At 46.6% G+C, this 19,265-nt stretch overlaps 1 long non-coding RNA gene across 1 annotated transcript in view; it reads left to right on the forward strand.

Moving 5' to 3' along the window:
* Positions 1–18,183, forward strand: part of LOC144822148 (uncharacterized) — a 175,591-nt gene extending 157,408 nt beyond the window's left edge. The window contains exon 3 of the long non-coding RNA XR_013608567.1: positions 17,912–18,183. This is a non-coding gene — a long non-coding RNA (uncharacterized LOC144822148). The remainder of the gene's footprint in view (positions 1–17,911) is intronic.
* The last annotated feature ends 1,082 nt before the right edge of the window (positions 18,184–19,265 follow it).

Genomic DNA, 19,265 nt, shown 5'->3' on the forward strand with positions numbered 1-19,265 from the left:
GGCTCGCCCGTTTTGCGGAAGTGCCGCACTTTCGCAAAATCGCGGCCGCCGTTAAGGCGTTAAGATTTATACACTGTTGATGTTCATCCACAAATTATATCTTCGTCCACTCTGGTAAAGTGATGGTGAGAGGCTAGTTTTAGAATTAACAGATGTCTTTTGGTACTCTAACAACAGGGCAGCTATTTTTTCTGATGCAACTGAACACCTTTCCAGGCCTGTTCACCCTAAACTCTGTTGACACTTTCTATAGTGTAGTTCTCCAGTATTAGGGTGTCTTTTATAGATTCACATGCTTTAATATTCCCCGTCGTCGAAGTGGGAGTGCCACGGTAAATAAAATAGCAATAAAAGAATACCAATAAAGCATGTATATAAAAACATATCACATAAATGGCAACACCAGAAATACTTATAAGTACCTGGTTAGCATAACCACATAGGAATACATGGAGAAAAGAAGAAACCTGTATAACATATCCATGTCATTATGTTAGTCCAAACTACAGCCAATCAGGCGCAAGCACCCCTCCAGAACCTTCTCCTCAGAGGCTCAGGCCCTCATATTTTCTACTGCACGTCGTGTGAAGGGAGTCTCCCTGAGCTCTGCTCAGTTTTCTACTTTCTTCTGGTTTTCCAGTGTTTCTACTATTTCTCAAGTAAGAAGTCTTTGTTTAGATCTTGTTCTTCTTGTGGGAAGTTGCGGCTCTACTCTGAGGACCCCCACAAGAAGTGTATATACTGCCTCTATCCTGACCATGAGGTAGGCAAATGTAAAATTTGCAGGATTTTTTCCACAAAAACCCTTAAGGATAGGGAGGGCCGTCTCCTTCTTTGGTTACAAAGATTGAAAGACAAGGATTCAGCTCTTTCTAACACAGAAAGTCTGGTGTCAGGTACTTCTAAAGCCGCTTCTAAGCGTAGCAGTGTGCAGGATCTGCCTTCTCCCTTCTTGAAGAAGAAGAAACTTTCACTCATGAAGGCTCCTGCGGTGTCTCTACCTCCTCCTGCTACGCCTACTTCTCCGAGATCTGACTCTCAGGCGTCTTTGGCTTCTTCTAAGCATGTTTCTGTCAAAAAACATGCAAAATCGGCGACAAGAGCGTCACCGATCGTCCCGACGACGAGATCTGCCGTCGCCGGCTCGTCGACGACGACAGTGACGACGACTTCTGCTTCTGGCTTGTCTACGGTGGCTGCGTCGTCGTCGTCGTCTGTGTCGACGAAGGTAGGCCTCAGTTTTAAAACTGTCTCGTCGATGATTCCTATCGCCTCGACGTCAAAGAGTCTATCGTTGTCATCAGGATCTTCGTCAACGATGGTTGTGAAGAGTGCCTCCTCGTCGTCGGTGGCTCCGTCGACGAGTGCTCCGTCGACGGCTGCGCTCCGTCGACGTCTGTACTGTCGTCGTCGACGACGACTCTGTCGACGGTGGTATCATCATCCTTCGCATCTTTGCCTCTGGTGCCACTTTCTTCATCTGGGTCTGGTTCTTCCACTGTTGACCCTCTGCATCAACGTCGCCAGGTGCCTTTGGACTAGCTCAATATTCCAAGTGACACACAGCCTCCATTACCCCTGTTTGCCACAGGTTCTGAACAGGACTCTAGTTCTGAGGAGGACGAGGATGAACAATTACGGGCAGCACGAAGCCCTTCTGAACTTGTCATAAAATGTCAAGAATATGGGGATGATAATAATGGTTCGTATTTACAACAGGAGGAACCTTCTACTCAGGTTCCTACAGCGACACTACCACTTTCCCTCATTTCCAATCTCCAATATAGGTTGGAAGATAACAGGCGTTTTCCGCCATCTTGCCATGGCTCTCCTTTGCCTACAGTGCCCGAGCCTGCAGCAACTCCTGCTTCTGCTCCGCAGCCACAAACAGCAGCGCTATCTGTTCCGGTTACGACCTCTATTCAGGTCCACGATACGGTGTATGAAGATGATGATGATGCTCGCCCAGAGAGAGAGGACTGCGAGATTCAGGATGACAATGATGATGATGGCAATATGGCAGATTGTGACGATTACCAGATCTAAACACCGTCCCCGCCTCCTGCAACTCCAGGAGATTCCCCTCCTGTTGACATCGCAAGCTTTCACCAGCTGATGGATAGAACTGCGCTCCGCTTTAAACTTCCTATGGTCCAAAAGGACGAAGACTGTTTTATTTACGACTTCAAAAGTCAACCTTTCAAACAGGTCCTGACAGTCCCCATCATCGACTTTATTTGGAACGAGGGTGTCAAGTTGATGCAAACGCCGAATTACATCCCGGCACAGTTACCTCGTTTGGAGAAGAAGTATAAGGCGCCCCAGGGTTCTCCAGCTTGCCTGGTTGCACAGCCTAAACCAGATTCCGTGGTCACACAGGCCGCCCAGCGTCGTTCCAGAAACCCCTCTTCCCCAATTACTTCTCCTCCTGATTGCGAAGGTCGTCGCCTTGACGCCATTGGGCGAAAATGTTCTACTATGGCTTCCACTACTGTGAGGGCTGCAAATTCTCTGGCCATACTAGGACGCTACGACCGCCAGATGTGGTCTGACATGTCTGCCTTTGTTGCTCTCATTCCTGAGTCCTCCAGAGCAGAGGCTCTAAAAATTCTTCAGGAGGGGGAGAGAATGTCAGAAAAGATCATAGACTGCTCTGTGGATACCGCCTGCACTGGCTTCCGTCAGCTCGCAGGGGCAGCTGTTCTGCGGCGTCAGGGCTGGCTTCGTTCTACCTCTTTTCACCAGGAGGTTCAGGCAAAAATCCTGGACATGCCGTATGACGGCGAATTGCTCTTCGGTCAGCATGTCGATGAAGCAATGCAGACGATAAAAAAGAAGGATACAGAAACAGCTCGTTCCTTAGGCACTTTGCAGTTCCGCAAACAGCCTTATCGTGGTGCGCGCGGATGCAGCACCACTTCTTTTCACGGCGGATCCAATCAGTACCGCTCCTACGGTCAAGGAAATCAACGATTTTCCTCACAGTCGCAACAGTCCTCTCGCCAGCAGTCTTCCAGATCGTACCAAGGAAAGTCTTCCTATAGAGGCTCTGCTTCTAAAAGGCAATGACTTGCCTTCCCCGCTCAGAGTTGGAGGTCGAATCCCCCTGTTCTTTTCTCAATGGTCCTCAGTCACCTTGGACCGTTGGGTGCTGGACATTGTATCAAAGGGCCATGCCCTGGAGTTTGTCAAGCTTCCTCCTCACACTCCTCCGACTGGTCCGCCTCCAGCGCACCTCAAAGAACTTTTCCAACAAATTCGCTTCATGATTCAAAAAGGTGCCATCGAAGTGGTTCCCAAGTCTCAGAAAGGGATGGGATTCTAAAGTGCCAATCCTTCCGCATGCTCACACTCGTGGAGATCCTACGTCTTCTCTCCAAAGACTCAAATCGTTCCATCTTCTGATCCAGGGAGAATTTGTGCACATCCAAACCGACAATACCACCAGTATGCACTATGTGAACAAGCAGGGCGGCACCAAATCTCCTCTCCTGTCTCGGCTGGCACAGAGTATTTGGGATTGGGCACTTCGGCACCGCATTACCCTGACAGCAGTTCACCTACCAGGCATCTCCAACATCCTGGCGGATTCCCTCAGCAGGTCCGCATCCTCGACTCACAAGTGGGAGCTGCATCAGCCGACTCTGGACTTCATCTTTCGGCGTTGGGGTCATCCGCACATGGATCTCTTTGCGAGCCCTGTGAACCGGAAATTCCCGTCCTTTGCAAGCTGGCTTCCCCATCCAGTATCGCCCGGGAATGCCCTTTTGATGGACTGGTGCGAGCTATTCTTCTACGCTTTTCCGCCGATTCCACTAGTTCCTCGAGTGTTATGGAAGCTGCAGAGACAGCCGTGCCAACATCTCCTGATCGCTCCCTGATGGCCACGCCAAGCGTGGTTCTCGGAATTGCTGCTTCTCTCACAGTGCAAACCAATTCTCCTTCATCCTCGAGCGGATCTCCTCACGATGGACGAGGGTCAGATCTGTCATCCGGACCCCTCCTCTCTCAAATTATCGGCCTGGAACCTGAGCACCTTGAATTTGCCCATTTGAACATTTCGCCAGCATGCAGGGACATCCTTGCCAATGCCAGGGCTCCGTCCCCAATAAAAACCTACAAGCTAAAGTGGAAAAGATTCTGTCACTGGTGCGCACCTGCCAACATCCATCCTGTTTCAAATGAAATACAAAGAGCACAGCAGCAGCCCAAGGTCAAGCACATAAGTTTCGTCAGTTTCAGTTTATATATTGGTGCTACTTCTCCCAACACCCGCTGCCACAGGTTATATGAGAAACAAAAATGTTCATTGGAAGAGGGAGGTGCACTCCAATAAAGTCAGTTACGCAGGTAATTTATGTGGAAGTTATTTTCTTTATTTATTCTTTTCGTGAGAAACGGCACAGCCAACGCATTTCGTTCCCCCAGTGCCACAGGAACTTCGTCAGGGCTAATGTTTGGTGTGAATTGAGAAACAAAGTCAGCAGAATAATATAAGGCAGGAGTATCGCTATGCCTCAATTTGTAGTTAGCGATCAATTTCTTGATTACAACTTCGATAGAAATTAGTTGAATCGGTTCAATAGTCATAAGGCATTATCCCTCCCAGTTTCAGGCATCAATAACGTATTTCCAACAATTCAGTCTTTAGTATATGGCGGTTGTAAACGGGAGGTCGGGGGGGTGGGTGTGTCTGCGTTGTCTTTAGGGATATCCGACGTCCACCCTCTCAGCGTATCATCCGTAGTAAGGATGAAGCAAATCCGCGGAACCTGTGATAGGGTCCAATCGTTCCGTACTTCTGGTGGCCAGCAAAAAGATCCCGTTTCATTCCACTCCGGCTCAGTTACTGCCGTTCTTTCTACAGCTGGCACAATCAGGACTTTTCCACTCCACTTTGAAGGTTTTCTTGGCGGCAGTCTCTTGCTTCCGGCAGGATGGCTCCTCCTCTCTCTGCTCTTCTAGAATCATTTGTCAATTTTTCAAGGGGCTGTTCAGGAAGTTCCCGCCCATTCGGCGTCCTCCTCCTACCTGGCATCTCAATATTGTTTTGGCGCAATTGATGAAGGCACCATTCGAGGCTATCCACAAAGCGGATATAACGTTTTTGACTTGGAAGGTGGCTCTTCTCCATGCTTTAACCTCTTCACGTCACGTGAGCGATATTCACGCCTTTACCATTAAACCTCCTTTCATCCAATTCAAATCGGACTGTGTTGTGCTTCGCACCAATCCGGCTTTCATGCCTAAGGTGCCCACTGACTTTCACCTCAATGAACCTGTTTTCTTAAAGACTTTCTTTCCCAATCCTCAATCTCCAGCGGAGCAACGCTTGCATTCACTGGACGTTAAACGATGCTTGAAATTTTACATCGACAGGACGGCACGCTTTCACAAATCTGATCAGCTGTTCGTTGCTTATGGACGCATGCGCAAGGGGCATTCTGTTACCAAGCCAACTATTGCTCGTTGGATTTCTTCAGCAATTTCCTTCTGTCATCAGCAAGCCTCTTCAATCATCAGTGAGAGCTCATTCCACCAGGGCGATGTCATCCTCTACTGCCCTGTTTGCTGGTGTGCCGATTCACCAAATATGCCGAGCAGCTACGTGGTCCAGCAGGCACACTTTCACGAGACATTACTGCTTTGAAACGAAGCCGATACGGCAGTGGGCCAAGCGGTGCTTCACAATCTTTTTAACTAAGGTGAGCCTCTGCTTTCTTCCCTCCACCTAAATGGTTTATGTGATGATATTGTTATTATTATTATTATTATTATTATTATTATTTTTATCAATGCTGTCTGGCTATGTTATGCTATCTTTGCATTTTCATACCTATGCATTGCTGATTTTGCTCTTACAGCCAGATGTTACTGCTCACTATTCTATTCAAGCATGTGAATCTATGGAAGACACCCTAATACTGGAGAAGAACAATTAAAAATTTGCAAACATTCGTGACAAGAATTTTCAATTCTATTAAGGACACGGAGGCGAGGATTATGCTTTCTCTATTTCTTTACTACTAACAGCAGCCAATAAAAACACAGTAAAGAAACGAAAAAAACTACAACTCCCATGAGCCCTTAGGCCAACCATAGAGAGTACATGCTATATAAGGAACCATAGAGGACAACACTTCCTCTTTCTTTGTCCAGGAACCATAACAGTCTAAAGTCATTTGAAGAAAAAATACCGCCAACCATCCAGAAAGGAAAGTCCGAAGGCTGAACCGCAAAGAAATCCAACAGGAAAACAGGCAACCATTCCAAAAGCGCCGAAGGTGCATCAGGAAATACAGCAAATCCAGGATCCAAGGCGTGGAAAACGGTGCCGGAAAGACCAAGATGACAAATCACTTCTGGTCCGAACCTGAAAGAAAAACAGAGCCGTAATACACATCCCCAAAAACCTTTGAAGGTCGCATCACATAGGGTGGGGAAAAAATATCAATGCAAAACAATGCAGTTCATAGTAAAGCCAAGATGCACATAAACAATGCAGTAGAATACCAATGGGTGGGATAATCCTCGCCTCCGTGTCCTTAATAGAATTGAAAATTCTTGTCACGAATGTTTGCAAATTTTTAATTCTATGGCAGGACAGGAGGCTTCAGATTATGCTTGTTCAAAGCTGTTCCACCACAACAGATGCAATATCAACAATGGGTTTGAAGTAAAATGTCTTAAACACTGTATCAGAAGACCAATCAGCTGTTTTTACAATGTCATGCAAACTTACACCAACACGAAAAGCCTTAGAGGCCATGGCACCCCTCGCGGAGTGAGCTCCAAAGATGGAGGTATCAATTCCTGCTTCAGACATAAGCCAGCGTACCCATCGAGCAAGAGTAGCTGACGCCACAGGCTTAAAAGGTTTTAACAAAGCAATCAATAACTGTCCAGACATATCCTGACGAAGAGGAGCAGTACTTACCTCATAATCCTTTATGCAGCGTACCACACACAATTGTGGGTGGTGAGGAAATGCAGGATAAGTGACCGTAGACAGATTAGTCTTTGTACGCCTGGAAACCGTAAAAGTAACCCCTTCTGGAGAAAAAGAACGACCAGCGAGGTCCAACGCACGGACATCCGAAACACGTTTACAAGACACTAAGCACAAAAGCATTGTCAATTTCGCAGACAACTGCTTACGGGACAGAGAAGCGTTGGGAGGCCAAGCCTCCAGAAAACGCAGCACAATGGAGACGTCCCAAAGAGCAACATATTTTGGACATGGCGGTTTAGCCATTCGCACACCACGCAACAAAGCAGAGATGAGAGGATGTTCCCCAACTGGTTTTCCGTCGACCAAAGCATGGCCCGCAGAGAGAGCGGAACGGAAAGAATTGACGGTCCTGTAAGCAGAACCAGCAGAAGCGATGGAAGCAAGAAAATTAACCACTAGAGAGACATCTGCAGAAGTGGGATCCAGATTCCGTTCAGAACACCAATCACACCACCTACGCCAAGCTGACGCATAACGTTTGCGCGTGTTGGGGGCCCAAGCTTCACTGATAAATCTCTCAGCGTCTCCAGATAAGCCAGGGACTTTCCAGCGTTCCCCGAGAGACGCCACGCTACAAGACGGAGCAGGCCCGACAAGACTACGGGATGCGAGTGGAGCAGAGGATCCAACAGCAAGTTCCACCTCGCTGGCAGCAGAAATGGTGTCGAGCAACTCATTTCCAGAAGGTCCGGAAACCAAGCTTGAGCTCTCCAAAGAGGAGTGATCAGAACAATCTCCGACAGAAACTGTTTCGTCCTGGCCAAGACTCGCGGGATCATCGCGAACGGGGGAAAGGCATAGCAAAGCTGAGGAGGCCAAGTCTGGAGAAAGGCATCCGTGGCGAGGGCCTCCGGATCCGGGCGCCAGCTGTAAAACCTGGGTAGCTGAGCATTGAGGCGAGAGGCGAAGAGATCGATCCAGGGGCGACCCCAAAGGCGAGACAGTGAGCGAAAGACCCGAGGATGAAGACGCCAGTCGCTGAAGTCCAGTAGATGGCGAGAGTTCCAGTCGGCCACTTGATTTTGGCGACCTGGAAGATATTCTGCAATAAGAGTGATCTTCCTCCGTAGGCAGAAATGCCAGAAGTCCTTCGCAATCTCCGCTAACAACTTCGACCGAGTTCCCCCCAACTTGTTCACATATCGCACCGCCGAGATGTTGTCCATGCGAAGCAAAATGCAACAGCTGGTGGCTTGTGGAGCCAAACTGCGAATCGCAAATGATCCCGCCAGAAGCTCCAGGCAGTTGATATGAAGAGCTAACTCGTCCTGAGACCAACGGCCGCCCGTCGTCAAGTCTCCGCAACGGGCGCCCCAGCCCCAAAGACTCGCATCCGATTCCAAAACCAGATCCGGAGTCGATCCGAACAGAGCTTTCCCGTTCCAAGCTTCCATGTGATGGAGCCACCACATCATTTCCGACTTCGCATCCTGGGACAGAGGAACCAGGTCGGAATACCGAAGACCTTTCTGCAAATGTCTGATTTTGAGGCGCTGCAAGGCCCGATAATGCAGAGGACCCGGAAATATCGCCTGAATGGAAGAAGCCAACAGCCCGACAATCCGAGCGATCGACCGCAACGATACGTTCGGAGCAGACAACAGTGACTTCAACTCCCTCTTGATAGACCTGACTTTCTGGGCAGGTAAAAGAAGTTGGCAAGAGACTGAATCCACAAGGAAACCCAGAAACTCTATCGATTGAGTGGGAAGTAAATGAGACTTCTGCGGATTCACTAGAAATCCGAGAGATTGAAGTAGATCGACTGTCCAAGACAAATGGGAGCGCAGTTGCAGAGGACACTGGGCCATCAAAAGAATGTCGTCCAGATACACTATAAGTCTCACCCCCCGCGCACGCAACGATTCCATGACGGGTCGCAGGAGCTTCGTGAAGCACCACGGGGCGGACGAGAGACCGAACGGGAGTACCGTGTACTCGAACCAGGTCCCCAGCCATTGGAATTGCAGAAAACGGCGATGAGGCGGAAAGATGGGAATGGACAAGTAGGCGTCCTTCAAATCCAGGCGAACCATCCAGTCGCCCTTGCGAAGAAGATCCCTGAGAAGATGGATGCCCTCCATCTTGAAGTGACGATATACCACCCCGTTGTTGAATTCCTTGAGGTTGAGTACAAGGCGAGACCCTCCCCCCTTCTTCTCCACCAGAAACACATTGCTGACGAACCCCTGTGGATGGAGGTTCGTGCGCACAATGGCTCCTTTGAGAAGAAGGGAATCGATTTCCTTGGAGATCACCTCGCGATCTCGTTGGGAAAAAACAAGGGGAGAAGGGACGGGACCCTGAAGAGGAGGGTGGTAGAACTCGATGTGATAGCCCTGCACTGTTTGCAATATCCATGCATCGCTGGAGATCGAGCGCCAATTCTCTAGAAAACACTGAATCCTGCCCCCCAAAACAACACTGTCGAAAGGAATCAGGCTCACCTGCAGAAGAGTAATCCTGTCGTCCTCCCTGGTTACCACCGTAGCCTCCCTTGTTGCCCTGGCCTCGACCTTTCCGGGAGGGGTAGAAGGTGGATTTGGATCCGGAATAGGACTGCTGCTGCTGCTGGCGCCGTCCGCCTCCACCCTGATGGGACTGCTGGCCACGTTGTTGACCAGAACCGCGGCCGAACGAACGTCCCCCTGAACGTCCGGCCTTGGCAAAAACCGGGCGGAACGCCCTACGCAAAGAAGATTGCGCCTTGTCCAGGCCACTAAAAGTCGACACAAACATAGTCAGCTCTTTCAAAAACGGCTGACCAAACAACAGACCTTGAGCCAGAGCACCGGATTCGGAAGTAGCCAGCTCCGACAAACGTGGATCCATTTTGATCAAGATGGAACGGCGACGTTCCGTTGAAAGGGCACAGTTTGCGTTCCCCAAGAGACAGATAGCCCTTTGGGCCCATCCAAGTAGGACATCGGGATCAATGCCAGACGCTTCCCCTTGGGCTTGGTATGCCAGATCCAGGATTTTTGTCAAAGGACCAAGGACATCCAGTAACTTGTCCTGGCACAGTCGCCAAGAGCGGTCAATACCCTTCTTGGGATCCTTATTAAATTTCTTAAGGTAGGTCAAAATTGTGGGATCGACCTCCGGAGTATCCGCTAATTTGTCCGCCAACTCCGGACGAGGGCACTCAGAACGTAATCGAGCACGCACCTCCTGATCAAAAGAGTCGCGGATATGGTCTTGAATATAGTCCGCGACTTCTGGGGCTGGGCACCAAACCTTGGAGTTAGGGTGGATGATGTCAGTAGGCTCAAAGGTCAAGATTGGGGGATGTGGAGAAGCGTCCACAAAATGTTCCTTTCGGAATTTCTTCGCCGGAGGGGGACCAGAGGGGCCAGAAGATGATGAAGAAGAGGTATCTTCAGTGTCCGGAGCAGGAGCAGACAAGGACCTGGCCAAACGAACAAAGTCAGACCTATGAGGATTACTGGGAGACTTAGAGGAATGCGTAGAGGCAGAGGATGGAATCCAACCCTGTTGTTGAGCATAGTCAGCCAAATGACGTTTCAGAGGCCCAATGGCACGGACCAATGCCGTATTAACAGACTGCTGAACGCCTTGGTCAAGGGCATCGACTAAATCATATTCAAATGATTCCTCCTGCTCCTCCTCATAAAAAATATTCCTCAGCAGCGACATAGTCTGCCATGGCGATGGAATGCACTGAGGAAAAATTAGGTGGAAAACAAGAAACAAACAAAATCTAGAAATACCGAAGTATAACTAGAGGCCCACAGCAAATGCAAATGCAAGGAAAAAGGTCACAATCAAGTGACTCCGACAGGGGGGGTGACAGCCCCACGCAAGCTAAACAGGCAGAGCCACAACTCGACCCAAAATAAACAGAATAAAACGTGGAGGGACCAGCTTGCGTCAAAGGTAACACCCTAGGCACCGCCTCTAAAAGTTATGCAGCCCAAAACCTTCCGAGAGGTAGAGGGCGTCAGAGGAGCTCTCCGGCAGGCAAAGTGGGCAGAGGCAAAGTTGAAAATGCGCCGCCTCGCAGCGTTCAGAAGCTCCTGTCACACGGAGCGTCGCAAATGCCACCAAAGCGCATGCGCGGTGACGTGCCTTATTGCCGGAAGAGGAGCGGCGCGCGACACGCGCGCACAAGTCCCCGAGCTCCGGTCCCACTCCACCGAAGCAGCAACGCGGGCACAATGCGCCCGCAAAGACCAGAGAGGCGAACACGCGCTCTCAGAAGCACAAACGTGTAAATCTGCAAGACAAACGCCGGTGGCAGCGCAACGCGCAAAGCGGCTGTGACACAAACGCTAAAGCGAAACTGGCATACAGATAAACAAGCAAGTAAACAGTGCCATGAAACACACAAATAAGAATGAAAGTCAAAAAGCACTTAACTGGCTGCGAAGCAGCAAAGAAAGAGGAAGTGTTGTCCTCTATGGTTCCTTATATAGCATGTACTCTCTATGGTTGGCCTAAGGGCTCATGGGAGTTGTAGTTTTTTTCGTTTCTTTACTGTGTTTTTATTGGCTGCTGTTAGTAGTAAAGAAATAGAGAAAGCATAATCTGAAGCCTCCTGTCCTGCCATAGAATTGTTACTTACCTGTAAATAGGTGGTTCTCCAGTATTGGTGTCTTTCATAGATACACATGCGACCCACCCACCTCCCCTCAGAGGCTCGCTTCTCCTCCTCTTTTGTCACTCCTGTGCTACGAAAATCAGAGGGCCTGAGCCTCTGAGGAGAAGGTTCTGGAGGGGTGCTTGCGCCTGATTGGCTGTAGTTTAGACTAACATAATGACATGGATATGTTATACAGGTTTCTTCTTTTCTCCATGTATTCCTATGTGGTTATGCTATCCAGGTACTTATAAGTATTTCTGGTGTTGCAATGTATGTGATATGTTTTTATATACATACTTTATTGGGATTCTTTTATTGCTATTTTATTTACCGTGGGACTCCCACTTCGACGACGGGGAATATTCAAGCATGTGAATCTATGAAAGACACCAATACTGGAGAACCACCTGTTTACAGGTAAGTAACAATTGTTCTTACCATTGAATAAAATGATTTACCACATTTTGTCATAGCACATTCACAGTACAAACATGGTTGGCTGTGAGCAACATGCAAAAATAAAATTTAAGAAAAGCATAAAAAGTATTCCATTGGAAACTCCCCTAGCATTCTTGGCAAAATTGGTATGTCACTGGATATTGCGTTCACGTAAAACCTTTCCCTCAAAGTCCAATATTTTACATAAGCCAATGAATGAGTAGCGAAAGACACAATTATAAAACCCACACTTTCAAGGCCACAAAATTGGCTTGGTGATTTGATGCTCACTGCTTAGTGCAATGATCTGTGGTTCACCATTTTAAATCCTGTCAAGGCAAAATTGGCATCTAAGGTAATTTATTAGAGTATGTTTTACATATGCAACTTAGATGAAAGTCTTCCAAATATTAGCAATCAAGCAACAATGATTGGAGGAAGGGGAGGCAAGCAACAACAATGGGAGGAGTGCAAGAACAATGAACCAACAACGGCGACAGGTGTAACAACAAGAAAACAAAAGTTCATCAGTTCCAGCACGAGCAGCGGAAGGACCATAAAGCTATTACTCAGTACTGTATCCATGCTCCAGAGAAGGGATGAACACATGAAGAGAAAGTGAAACTGGCTCATGCTTTCCATTGAAAAGTAAGGAAATAAAAGTGAGGAAGAAGCCAACCAATGCTAAGTAATGGTTGGACTCTAGATGTTTAAGCTTAAGTCAACAAATGATCTTGCAAGCAACAGCGTCTGTGCTGTCTCAGGCCTGACCTAAAAAGTCAGAGTTTATGGATGCATGTAGCTTTTTTAGGAGTGTGTATATCATTGAAAAGAGGGTGTCACCCACCAAATGAAGGTGCGCCAACAGGTTTGATGGCCAACTCAATCCCTTAATCATAAATATTATTTCCAGTCCTGGACTTGTGTGTGACAACCTAATGCATTCTGGGTACTTTACTTTGCTTTCATTGGGCTAATCGGAATAGCATGTTTTACAGCAATAATTTGTATGTGAAAAGTTAATTTATGTGATGACTTGAGAGTGAGTTGGTTGCCCTATTTTGAACTACTGAGCTCTCAAGCTTCCCTGGTCTGTGCATGAGTAGCTGACCCAGGCCAGTATATTTCTTTGTATATGAACTTGTAGTCCTGTTTGCCACATAAAATAAGGACTGTAAGTTCCAGAATATACAAAAAAATACCTGGCCTGGCAGAGACTCTTCATTATGAATGCGAATCAGGTTAAGCTCCCACTTTCAACTAACTAAATGGCATCTGGCTACAAGGCTACAACCTGAACGCTAAATACAACTCTTTTCAAAGATCTATTGGTTACTGAGCAGCTTTTTGGCTTGAAAGACCTCTAGAACTAATTCCACTCCTAAGGAACCTGCTACTATAGATTGCTTTACTTCCTTTTAGGAAACTGCTTTGGACAACATCTGAGTTTTGCTCCTCCTCATTTGGAAGCCATGAAACTGGTGCCGCAGTCATACATTATTATTTTCAAGGACTGTGCATCTTGCTTTTGCAACAGAGATCATGAAGAATAAAAAATTTGCTAGCATTTGCGCCAAGAATTTTCAATTCTATTAAGGACACAGAGGCGAGGATTATGCTTTCTCTTTTGTTTATTGCTACTACCAGCAGCCACTAAACACGTTTTATCATACCAATAAAGTACATTTCCCATGATGCTTGTCATACATCATATCCTGTTCGACCCTATAAGAGCCACTGTTTCCTTTTCCTGGGCCTTTTTCTTTGCTCGAACTGTTTAGTCCGATAACATTAAAACAAGTCCAAACTGTCATCCTCCAACGTTGAAGAACCATAACCAAACTGGAACATTATATGACTTCTTCATCCAGAGGTACATCTATTCTGTCTTCTTTTCTGAACCTGAAATTAATTAAACACAGGAGAACCCGTAACTTCTGTTAAATAGAATATAAAATACATATGGGTGGGCATGTATTACATACATTGTAATATAACCGGGTGGGATAATCCTCGCCTCTGTGTCCTTAATAGAATAGAAAATTCTTGGCACAAATGCTAGCAAATGTATTATTCTATTACAGGGCCGGAGGCTTCGGATTATGCATGTTTAACGCTTATTAAAAACCACTGTAGCTATATCCCCCAAAGGTTTATAATAAAATTATTTAAACATAGACTCTGATGACTAATGAGCAGATCGCATAATATCTTGAATAGTTGAACTGAACATGAACGTTTTGGATACCATTGCACCACGAACAGAGTGTGCCCCAAACCTCTGGGTATCAATACCAGCTTCTTGCATAATTGATTTTAACCACCTGGCTATTGCAGCCGCTGTCACCGGTTTATATGGTTTATGCAATGCAATCAATAATTGTGTTGAACCTTCCGGCCGTAAAGACAGAGTACATTCTTCATAGGCCTTAAGGCACTGAACCACACATAACTTTGCATTACAGGGAGAAGCATGATATTTAATACTTCTTGATAATGTCATAGTCCTACCAGTAATGTTAAAGTAAACCCCTTCCGGAGTAAATACTCTACCTGTAAGATCCAAAGCTCTCACGTCCGACGAACGTCTGCAGGCAGATAAGCATAACAACATAGCTAATTTGGCCGTCAATTGTTTTCTGGATAACAAATTATTAGCTGGCCTCAGATAGTGAACGAATCAGTGAAACATCCCACAGAGAAGAGTATTTTGGTTTAGGGGGATTAGCTACTCTGATTCCTTTCAGTAATTTACAAACTACCGGGTGCATACCCACTGGTTTACCATCTATCTGGGGGTGTCCCGCAGAAATGGGCGATCCTAAAATTATTGACTGAACGATAGGCCAAACCCTCCAATGCCTTTTGTGACAAGAAATGTACAACCTGGGGTAAGTCTGACCCCACGGGATCCACGTGCCGGGCCACGCACCAACGAACCCAGCTAAAGAGTTTTGTTTCCTTGTGGAAGGGACCCAGGCTTGTTTAATGAACGCCGAAGCATTGTCCGAAAATCCAGGCAGTTCCCATTGTTGCCAGAAAGCCTCCATGCCATCAGGGACAACTTCTCCAATATCACCATCAGATGCATTTCTCCATAAGGGCCATGTACCATCGTCGATGACCACGGAATCAGTCGGGGCAAGTCGCAGTTCATTTCCAATAGCACTGGGAACCAAGGTTGTGACTTTCATAAGGGTGTCCCCAGAATCGCCTCCGCTAGTTGACGGGTTACCTGTGTCACCACTCTGAGAATCAGAATGAATGGAGGGAAGGCATAGTTCAGGCCCACTGACCAGTCTTGGGAAAAAGCATCCGTCGCTTTCGTTAATGGATCCGGCCTCCAGCTGAAAATGTCTGCAACTGTTTATTCAGTCCGGATGCCAAAAGATCTATCTGACAAGGGCCCCATATTGCTTGCAACCAATAAAATATCTGGGGTTGTATCTGCCAATCGCTGTAATCCTGGAGATATCTGGAAGTCCAGTCCGCTACAGTATTCGACTCTCCCGGAATGTATTCCGCAATGACTATGATCTGATGACTTAGGCAGTAGTGCCAAAAGTCCTGCGCTATCTCCACTAGTAGTGACGACCTCGTACCTCCCAACTTGTTGATATATTTCGCTGCTGAGATATTGTCCATCCGTAGCAGAATGCAACAAGAGACCTGGTTGGGAGAGAGAGTCCGAATGGCAAATTACCCTGCCAACAGCTCCAGGCAATAGTGGAGATCTAACTCTCGTAGGGACCACCTTCCTCCTGTAGGTATATTTCCACAACGTGCTCCCCAGCCCCAGCGACTTGCGTCTGACTCTATAACGACCTCTGGTTGGGAACCGAAGATGGCTCTGCCATTCCACGTCTCTACAAGGCCCAACCACCATTGTATCTCTTCTCACACTTCTTGAGACAGAGTCACTAGGGCCATGTAGGATAGAACCCTGCCATGGTGTTGGATCTTTAGTCTCAGAAGGGCCCGATAATGAAGAGGGCCCGGGAAGATCGCCTGAATTGACGATGCTGACAGTCCCACTACTCTGGCAATTGTTCGTAGGGAAACTGTCTGTTTTGATAGTACCGACGTGAGCTCCCTCTTGAGATCTCTCAGTTTGGAGCACGGAAGACTCAATTGAGCTGTCCGTGAATTTATGTCTCTCCCGTCTGGGGGAGACAAAGGGATGACTTGGTTTCGTTGATCATGAACCCCAAATTCTATAATAGGGACATGGTCATCTGTAAATGTTGCACAGCTAGGGCTTGAGTCTGTGCCATGATGAGTATATCGTCCAGATATACAATCATGCGGATGCCTTGCTCCCGTAAATGAGCAATCACTGGTTTCATTACCTTGGTGAAGCACCAGGGAGCTGGGGAAATCCCGAAAGGAAGGGCCAAATACTCCAACCATCGGTTCCGCCATCGGAATTGCAGGAAGCACCAATGGGGAGGAAAAATAGGGATCGTGAGATAGGCGCCCCTCAAGTCTAGTCTGACCATCCAATCCCCTTCTTTTAATAAATCTGCCAGGATATGGATGCCTTTCATCTTGAAGTGGTTGTAGGCCATAAATTGGTTGAACTCCCTCAGGTTTAACACTAACCTGTGACCACCACTTTTCTTCTGCACTAAGAAAACATTGCTGCAGAAGCCGTGAGGCCATTTACGCAATACGCAATCGTGTGTTTCTGCAGCAATTCTTCTATTTCTGCGTCTATAAAGGCATACTCTTGTTGGGGAAAACTGAGTTGCCTCGGTTGAGTGTTTTGAAATGGAGTCTAGTACAAATCTAGCTGAAATCCCTGAATGGTTTGTAGAACCCATGCATCGTGTGATAACATTTTCCAATTGTGAGTGAAGAACTGAGTGCGACCCCCCAACAGTAAATGAGACATTGGAGTAAGGTTTTCCTGCAGAGGTCTGGGATTGGAAACCGGCACGGTGTCCACCCATGTTGAAACGCCTTCTGTTGAATCTTTGCCTCGTGGGGTAAAAAGTTCCTTCTCTGGTAGAATCCCACTCTCCACGACCACGTCCCTAGTCTCCTCTGGGAGGACCCTGATACTACTGGCGGCCTGGCGAGGGTCCTCTGCCTCGCCCGGCCCGATTAAAAAAACCTGCCTGAAAGACCCATTTAATTCCAGATTGGGCTTTGTCCAGGGATGTAAACGTGCCCACATATTTAGAGACGTCCTTGACGAAACTGTCGCCAAAGAGGTTACCCTCCGCTAAAGGGCCAGGTTCGGCCGTCCGTTAAGGTGACTTGCGCCGTTCAGTAGAAATCATCGTATTGTTTTAATTACGAAAGACGTTGAGGTGGTATATAAGCTACTCCCATAACACACAGACTGTCATATTTGTTAAGAATGGAAGCATCAATTGCAGTAAAGCGAGGAAGACGTTTGGCTCGCCATAAGGATTCAACACCTTTAATAAAGTCCTGTGGACAAACAAACCAGGTAAATACTTGTCAATGGAGTACAAATATAAACTTCTTTATGAAGTTCAATTTAGTGACCTGTTATACTCCTGTTTTCAGAAACAAGGCCAGGACTACGAATGATAACCAATTGATTATATCCAATATTTCAGAGGTCAGAATTGGACCACACTGCAAAGTAAGAAAGTTTTAACTAACTGAGCAATATGAATAGATATAATTAAGAAATGTGTAAAGACTCAGCCCTAGTTAAATACAGTATTAACAGCTACATTAGCATAATTATGTTAAGGCTAATGTGATAATAAGGATACCTTTTGGAGACCGGGTGTTCTTAAAACACACAGGTTATCAGCATAATTGCTTATACTCAGATGTTCAATTACATAAATGTAAATTAATGCATTATGTTGTTTTAGGGGTCACTGCCAAATGCACACTGTCTTGTCCTGAAGAAGGTCTGATGGATTAACACATTTGATACCGAAACGTCGACTACATAGGCCATTTCTTTATGTGTAAATATTTGTACCAGTGATTATTTTATTTATGAATGATAAATGTCACCTATTGTCTTATTTTGGATTAGACTTCTGTGCGAATGAATTATAGGTAGAATTGTCGAATTCCTTCATCATTTGCAAGCATTGTAATCAACATTAATAGTTGATATGTACCCTAATAATTTGTGAGCATTATAAAATAAGAAATATTTTTTCTAAAAAAAGATTATCCTGTGTTGTTTTTTTATCTTTAGTGTGACTATATTAATTGAATAGTCTTTTCTGTTTAACTGAGTACCAGAATATTATAAGTGAACTAAAATGACAGCAGATATCAAATTGATTGATTAGATGATTGTGAAAACTGAAATACAACTTTAAATCTGAAATCTGTGTGACAAACAAATTCCCTTGGTGGCACCCTAAAATTTATATTGTTTAGTAGAAATGGCGCAGTTGGGGTTTCCTAAGACTGATTTGCATATAGTTGGGTCTGAACTGAGGTGGCAAAGTGAGTTAAAGAATGATGATGGATTCAACTCAGATTTGTGACTGGGAGTGAGTGTCTCAAAAGTTTCAGCGCTCCGTCCATCATCTCCTTGTGTTTGCTTTGTTCCCCCTAAGTTGGCAGGGTATGCCCAGACGTGGGTCTCTTGCTCACTTTGCCACTGGAATTAAGCTAGGGTGGGTGATGAAGGGTCTTACCCAGAAACCGGTCCCTGGATACTTTTTTTCAGTTCAGCGAAGACCTGGCATGGCAGTTCGGGCTGGACTGTTCCCATGAGGTACAGGGTCAAGACTGATTTGCATATAGCTAGGTCTGGACTGAGGTGGCGAAGTGAGCTAAAGAATGATGATGGATTCAACCAAGATCTGTGTCTGGGGGCGAGGGCCTCATTTACAAGGCCCGTAGCGGCACATTTGCGGCGCCGGAGTAGCACTTTTTGACGCTCCAGTGGCGCAGTGTGCTGCAGCATATTTACAAAGCCACGCAAAGCCACTTTGAGTGGCTTTTTTTGGCCTTGTAATCATGTGCCCTTTCACTCAGAAAACTGCGTGGAAGGGGCATTCCATGGTTGTTGCTATGGGTGTTCCCACGCAGCACCCATGAAATCAGAAGCATTCCCAGATTTAAGAAGAATCGTAAACCTGGGAATGCGTCAGATTCTAATGCCACCTAATGCGATAGGGAGGCGCAACAAGGAGAAATAGTCACATTTCTCCTTGCTTTTTCCTCTTTCTGTGTACGGTGCATTCTGCAGCACATATA

The sequence above is a fragment of the Lissotriton helveticus genome, chromosome 3_1 (assembly GCF_964261635.1).
Source record: "Lissotriton helveticus chromosome 3_1, aLisHel1.1, whole genome shotgun sequence".
Classification (NCBI taxonomy): Eukaryota; Metazoa; Chordata; class Amphibia; order Caudata; family Salamandridae; genus Lissotriton; species Lissotriton helveticus.